This window comes from Pinus tabuliformis, chromosome 1_2, assembly GCF_031772625.1.
Source record: "Pinus tabuliformis cultivar Carrire ecotype Pingquan chromosome 1_2, CPIR1, whole genome shotgun sequence".
Lineage (NCBI taxonomy): Eukaryota > Viridiplantae > Streptophyta > Pinopsida > Pinales > Pinaceae > Pinus > Pinus tabuliformis.
Window position 1 is genome coordinate 163,641,374 of NC_142298.1, and position 8,426 is coordinate 163,649,799.

The following is an 8,426-nucleotide window of genomic DNA, read 5'->3' on the forward strand; positions in this document are numbered from 1 at the left end:
TGAAGTAGCATATACAAATCAGTTTTGAAAATTAAATTATTGATCTGATAATACTAATTCACCCCCCCTCTCAGTATTATTTCCAACAATTGGTATCAGAGCTGGTCCTTCAGAAGAAGCTTGATCGCTTGAAGGAAGATCTATCATCATGAGTAATCAAGAAAGCGGGGGATCTATCAGACTGTAAATATTTGATGGGAGAAACTTTGTTTATTGGAAGGTAAGAACCACAACCTATCTTCAATCTCTTGGAACAAATGTCTGGGAAATCGTGGAAGGAGGATATACATTTCCATCAGCAATTCCTACAGATACGACAGGTAAAAAGTAATATGAAACCAATGCGAAGGTTGTCAATACATTGTTGGTAAGCCTATCACAATCAGAGTTTGTCAAAGTCCAACAGCTCAAATCCATCAAAGAAATATGGGACAAAATCATTCTAAGCTACGAAGGAGACTTTCAGGTAAAACGTGCTAAACTGCAAACTCTTAGAATTCAATATGAAACTATCAATATTCACAATGATGAAAGTATAGCTAGATACTTCTTACATATTGATGAGATTTTCAATTGCGTAAAGAATCTAGGTGAAGAGATAAAGGAAGTTACTTTAGTTGAAAAAGTTTTAAGATCCTTGTCTGCTAAGTTTAAATCAAAAGTATCTGCCATAGAAGAAAAGCAGGATCTACAGACTATTACTATGACATAGCTGCACAGAATCTTAACTTCCTTTGAGATGAGAAAAGGAGGTCCATCAGATATGAGAGAAGCTGCATTTAAATCTTCAGCAAATGGAAAATAAGAACTCAATGAATTAGAACATCTTTCAGAAGAAGAAGAGGAAGTAAACTTTGTCAAAAATCTTCAACGGGGTTCCGGAAGATTCAGAGGTAAACTACCTTTAAAATGTTTTGCTTGTGGTAGAGTTAGTCATTATGCTACCAAATGTCCTCATCAAGATAAATATGATAAAGGGAAGGAATCTACCAAATGGAATAGAAAACAAAGTGTAAGTAAGAAGAGCTACTATACTCATGAAGATAGTGATGGTTTATCAATTAGTGATGAAGATGAAAATAGTAATGACTATAGACTTCTGATGGTTATGAAGATGATTTTTTGGATGCATTAGATGAATATGACCTTTATGAAGAAATCTCTAAACTCAAAATCTGTTTAGAAGAAAATAATATGATTATAGATACCTTGACATTCCAACTTGCTGAAAGAGAAAAACACAATGAAAAACTAGAATGTGAAATTGTCGGTCTAAGAAAGGATCTTGAGAAAACAAAAGTTCTCAATCTTAGATTTGATAAAGGATCAGAAACCTTAAATGAAATTATCAAAGTGTAGTGTTCTCCTCTGATAAAGACAGGTCTTGGACATAGTGAAGAAGCATCTCAAGCACAAAAGTCGTCAACCTCCACTAAAAGCTATCTTGATGCAGCAAAGAGCAATGAACAGTTTGGCAATCGTCAGCAAAGGCATAAAGCAGATCACCAGGTAAATCAGGCTCAATTTACTTCAAGGATGAATAGAAGCCACAACCAACCTTAGGTAATCATGCTCAATCTGCTTCAAGGATGAATATCAATAGAAACTACAATCACCAAGTCAGTAGATTCGATAATCGCAGGAACTTCTTTAATGGCCAATGTTTTTCATGTCATAACTTTGGACACAAATATGCTCAATGTGTTTCTTACAAGACCATCATGACTAGAGAAGCACGAAATCAAAGGAATCTAACAGGGATCATGAAAAGGTCCTACAATAACTTTTCTCTTCTTGAAAATGAAATAGAATGCTCTATCTGCAACAACTTCAGTCATGAAGAATCTGAATGCAGGAGTAAATTTTGGCAAATATCTCAAAAGGAGAAAACTCCATTAATACCCAAAATATGGAGAAATAAAGAACCACAAACATAAAGATGTGGCATAGCTTTGTATGCAGAAGGAAAAGAAAATTAGTGGTACATCGACAGTGGATGCTCAAAAGACGTGACAGGTGACAAAGAAAAACTTCACTTGTATAATGCCTTAGAAAAGGAAAAGAAGGTTTCATTTGGAAATGACACTCCTACTGTCATAAAAGGTAAAGGCTCTGTTTTCTTAAAAGAAAAGGTTAAAGCTGGGAATGTTACATATGTTGATGGTCTAAAGCATAACCTGTTGAGTGTTAGTCAAATGTGTGATCAAGGAAATGAAGTAGTATTTTGATCAAATGGATGTGTTGTTCATGAGCTTGATACAGGAGAAGCTATGATCAAAGGTACAAGAACTCCAAAAAACTTATACATACTCAAGGGAGGACTATCTAAGAAAAAATGATGAACACTGGCTATGGCACAGAAGATTTGGGCATCTAAGCTTTTCTAAAATAAGAAAAGCATGCAGATTCCAGGCTGTTTTTTATCTTCCTGATATCAGCATTCTTGAAAATACAATATGCAAATCATTTCAATTCGGTAAGAAAACCAAATCGCACTTCCCTGAAAAGGAAGGATTAGCTAGTAAGCCTCTTGAACTTGTTCATACTGATTTATGTGGACCATCAAGGAAAAAGTCACCTCATGGAGAAGAATACTTTATATTACTCATTGATGATTTTTCCAGAATGTGTTGGATAGGTCTTTTAAAGCATAAAGATGGAGCATTTGAAAATTTAAAAGCCTTCAAAGCTTTGGTTGAAAATGAATCAGATTGCAAAATAAAATGCCTTAGATATGATTGAGGAGGGGAATTTACCTCGGATGAGTTCTTTTACTTTTGTGAACAACATGGAATAAAAAGGCAGCTCTCCACCACAAGGACTCCTTAGCAAAATGGAGTGGTAGAAAGAATGAACAGAATTGTTCAACAAATGGCTCAAGCTACGCTAGACGAATCTGGAACTCCTACAACCTTCTGGGGTGAAGCTGCATTCGCTGTCGTCATTATTCTCGAGCAAGAAAATGTTCGGGTAAACAACACTCAAACTCCACAGAAACTTTGGTATGGTAAGACTCCTACTGTAAAATACTTCAAAGTTTTTGGAAGCAAATGTTACATCAAAAGGACTGATGAAAAACTTGGTAAGTTTGAACCCAGACCAGATGAAGGTATTCTTCCTGGTTACTCTTCCCAAAGTAAAGGATAAAAATGTTATAATATAAGACTTGGGAAAATTATTGAAAGTATTGATGTTGTGGTTGATGAATCATGCAAAAATCCAAAACAGATAAAAAAATGAAGATTATGAAGATGGTGAGGATTATCTTCCCATATCAAATCACACTAATTCTGAAGAAGAAACCAATGAAGCACCAGAAGAAGAGATATCGGTAGAAGAAAAGACTTCGTCCAGGTATGTTCAGAAAAATCATCCAAAAACTCAATTTTTAGGACAGAAAGAAGCAAGTGTGTAGACAAGAAGAACCATTACAGAAGCTTCAAGCTATCTAGCATTATTATCTTCCACCGAACCTCAAAATGTAAACGAAGCATGCAAAGATGAATGTTAGGTCAAGGCCATGAATGAAGAACTTGAGCAACTTGAAAGGAATAATACTTGGGAATTAGTTCCTAGACCTCATGATAAGAACATCATAGGAACTAAATGGATATTCAAAAACAAGTTGAATGAAAATGGAGAAGTTATTAGAAACAAGGCCAGACTTGTTTGTAAAGGATATGCTCGGCAAGAAGGTATATATTTTGAAGAAACTTTTGCACCTGTTGCTAGACTTGAAGCCATAAGAATGTTTCTTGCTCTTTCTAGTCTTCAAAGATTCAAAGTATACCAAATGGATGTAAAATCTACCTTTCTTAATGGAGACATAGAAGAAGAAGTCTATATTGAGCAACTAGATGGATTCATTCTTGGAAATGATGCCAAACTTGTATGTAGACACAGAAAGGATCTCTATGGTCTAAAACAAGCTCCAAGGGCCTGGTATTAGCATCTTGACAAATATCTCCACCAACAAGGTTTTTCAAAGGGATCAGCTGATAACAACCTATATACAAAGATTGACAATAATAAATTGCTAATAATTGTTGTTTATATTGATGATATCATTTTTGGTAGCAATGAAGAATCCATGAGTCATAATTTTGCTTCAGTAATGCAGCAAGAATTTGAAATGTCCCTGCTTGGTGAGCTCACATATTTTTTTGGTCTACAAGTTCAACAAAATAAAGATGGTATCTTTCTGTCACAAACCAAATATCTCAAACAGATCTTGAAAAAGTACGGCATGGAAGATTCTAAACTAGTATGTACCCCAATGGTAACAAGATGCAGTCTCAGCTCAAATGATGAATCAATAGCAGTACATCAACCAACTTACAGATCCATGATTGGCATTCTGCTTTATCTAACAGGTACCTGACCAGACATCATGCATGCAGTAGGAATAGTTGGAAGATTCCAAGCAAATCCAAAGGAATCGCACCTTTAGGCAGTCAAAAGGATTTTCAAATATCTTCAAGGAACATAGAACTTTGGTTTATGGCATCCTAGAGATACATATCTTACACTTCATGCATATACAGATGCAGATTGGGCAGAAATAATTGATGACAGAAAAATCTCTAGTGGTGGTGCATTCTATATGGGTTCTAGGTTAGTGTCTTGGTTCAGCAAGAAACAAAGTTCAATTGCATTATCTACAGCTGAAGCAGAATATGTAGCTACTGCGTCTTATTGCACACAACTACTTTGGATGATGCAAACCTTTCAAGACATTCAGATCACATGTACTCCACCCATCTCCATTCTATGTGATAATACAAGTGCCATCAGTATTTCAAAGAATCTAGTCATGCACTCCAAGACCAAGAACATACCCATCAAATATAATTTTCTACGTGAACAAGTGCTTGAAAAAAAGGTCAAATTGGAGTATGTTCCCTCCAAAGAACAAGTTGCTGATATATTCACTAAACCATTGCCCAGAGAGACATTTGAATATCTCAGATAGAAGTTGGGAGTAGTTTTTGCATCATCCTACTATTAAATCCTATCCTCTTCAGAGAAAGGTGGTTATATGCAATTTTCCCAAAGTATAGTCGTGTACATACGGTGTTTTTATGGGTACAGTCGCGTATATATTGGTTTGAGGAGAAGCTATGGGCCAGACTCAGGAGAAAGTGGTCTGATATGGTTCAGTGCATTATTTTCTCTACCTGATGATGGTTACATTCTGTTGATGACATGTGGAAATATGTTGGCTCTCATAAGTTGTTGATACCTTGATGGATATCTAATTGATGATGATGCTTCGATAACTCTTTTGATATATGAAATGATCAGATCTGACAGTGAACATCTAGAACAGGTTTAGGGGGAGCATATGTTTCTAATAATATATTATTGGCATTATCTTAGAAGATCTTGGTACAAATTCACATAAGTGTTTGTGATTCAGGTGGAATAGGTTCAGGGGGAGACCATGGTTGTTGGTCTGGATGTTGATTAACAGATGTTGTTGATGATAGTTGCTGATGACTATCATGGTCCTGTTTAAGATATTTTGTCTCTGTTATATATGTCATGTATATCATTTAATGTAAATGTCATGAAAAGACCTAATTTGTAACCCCACTATGCATGGGATAGATGATGTAATGTTTCGTGGATAAACAAACGGTATATCCCCACTTGGTTGGGTGGATGATTCAAGTTTGGTATATCCACATTTGATTGGGAGATGGATGTATGTATGAGTCTTTTGGTGATAGGAAGGTCATTGATGATGTATGTATAGAGTCATACTATCTTTTTGCAGACCTTGCTTGTGCTCAGGGGGAGCATGGAATCGATCATAGGAGCTCAATGGCAACTCACTCAGATGACAGATCACAATACAGCGGTTAACAACACAGAGTTACAGATCAGACTTCATAGAATGAAGAAAGAGACGTATACGCAGGTTCACCATTGGCCAAGCCGTGTATACACGCAGGTTCACTGTATACAAGTCACGTATACATACACACACACACTCACAAAAGGAAAAGCACGTATACCTTGGAATTTAAGTTTTTGGTCTGAAGTTTTTGGTCTGAATTTTTTGGTCCATGGTATTGATCCAAGGTATCGGGTCCGAGGTATTGACCCCAGGTATTTGGTCCAAGGTATTGGTCCTAAGTGGTTTTGGTCCATGGTATTGAGAAAGGCATACAAGCTATAAAAGGAGGAGAAGATCATTAGGCCAAGGGGTGCAAGTATCGAATATCTGATGAAGTATACAATCTAGTATGCAAGTTATTGGGTTATGGTGCATCGCTGGATCTAAACCAAGGATGAACCTTAGCTAATGATGACGAATCAGATCTAATGATGAATCGGGATCATAAGGTGTAAAATGAACTATCTTTTGTGTTAAAGCTCATGTATTTTCTAGATCTGAACATTGACGCATATATTATTCTATAAATGATATGATTTGGGTATAACAAAAGTCTGGAATAGTAGCGGAACTCTGAATTTGTGTTTGCAGATGTATACGCTATTTGGCTTTGAGAAAAGCACGTGTACATGCCAGTTCGACACATGGAAGTAGCGTATACCTTATAAAATATGTTTTAGTTGTTGTTGTTTGTTATTTCAGAGTTCTGGGTTCTGGCTTGGGTTCTGATTATTGCATTCTGGTGACAACATTCTAAAAGATCAGATTGATGGGTTGTCAAAGTGATTGATTGATTCGGTTGTTTTTGAAAGGAAATTGGTTGATACAGATATATACTTGATGATTGAATAATGTTGTTGATGGATCCAGTCTGAAAATTTATGAAACGTGGTCCTTGGAAGAAAAGAGAAGGTTGTAGCCTTCTGTAGGCCAGCACCTATGTACTAGTAAACATATCAGCTAGTACAAGAGCTAGGGGGTTGTAGCTCACTTCCAGTAGAAGCTGGAGAACAAGAGAAGGTTGTAGCCTTCTGTAGGTAGAAGCCTACGTACTGGTATAAGACTGCACCAGTACAAAAATCGTAAACAAATTTTCTTATTATTAAAGGAAGGCAGAGACGATAGCAGCAGGTGATTTTCACCCACATTGGGTTTCCACCGTATATCTTGGTGTTCATGTGTGTTTCTTGTGTGTGATGTCTCATTCTGATTTTACTGCACTATTTAATGAATTCCTGATATACTGGTTAAATATCAATGCATGATAATTTGGGTAAATCAACAGATCTATGCATATACACTGGTTGCATTAAGTATAGTTGCATATACACACTAGTTCACTAAGCTAAAGTAGGGTATACAAATCAGTTTTGAAAATTAGATTATTGATCTAATAATATTGATTCACCCCCACTCTCAGTATTATTTCCAATAGGAAGGTTTGGTTCTCTACGCATTATGGGGTTCCAATAGGAAAGGGGAGAAGTGTGAGGACTAGGATTGTGAAATGTGTAGTTCAAGTGAGACTAGGAGGAACTGTTGTGCAATTCTAGGGATGAAGGGAGTGCTCAGATATGTAATTACACAGTGAAACCTCCCTGGGGGATAGTGACTCCACACTACACAGTTCCTAGCAGCAAGGTTGCATCACTAAGGGTTGAGACTGCGCAATGTGCAATTCAGTCGGGGTCTGGTGAAACTGAGTTTCCCGATCAGGAAGATTTTCAAAGAAATTGCTAAGTGCAGGAGGAAGGCCAACTTGTGTAGAAATTGAACTTGTGATCACACACTTTTCATACTTCAATGACGTGACAACATAGACCACCGAAACAACAAGAAAAAAAATTATCCTTTGTGTGATTGTCCTATAAAAAGAAGCGACAAGTGCGACACTTGAGATAGACCTTAGGACAACCATGACGACACTTCTGTGACAGTGCTTAAAACTTTGTGTATGAGTGCGACAGGTGTTTTCATAGCTAGGACAACTCGAATACACAAAGAGAAACCTTTGAAATATCCAGAAAAGGTCCACAAGCATGGAAAAATAGTCAAAACATGCCAAAAGAAGAAAGTTGATCAAACAAGAAAAAGGGGTGAAAATACTCTAAGAAATCTCATGAAATGAGTTCAATTGTTTGCAGCAATAAAGGTAAATACCAAGGAAGGCTCTAAAATTTGAGTGTAAGCCAAAATTTTGGAGGGTGTTGCAGCCACTACAATGCCTTGGTAACCACACATTTGAGATTTCCATATTCAACCACAAAATAGACTTGTTTTCTAATCAAACAAATGCATAGATCCTTTTCATAAAAATTGAGATATGTCACCAGTGTTTAAACACTAAAAAAACTACATAAATCTCTCAAAATAAATTGAAAAACAACTATTTCACCTACATACGTAAAATAAGTTAGTTAGTATTTTATATAGAATACCAATGGCCCATGTGTGTGGACATGTCATGTGAATCTAAAACTTTAAGCTTCAGACATCCATGTCCATGCTTTACCCTTAAGTGTGC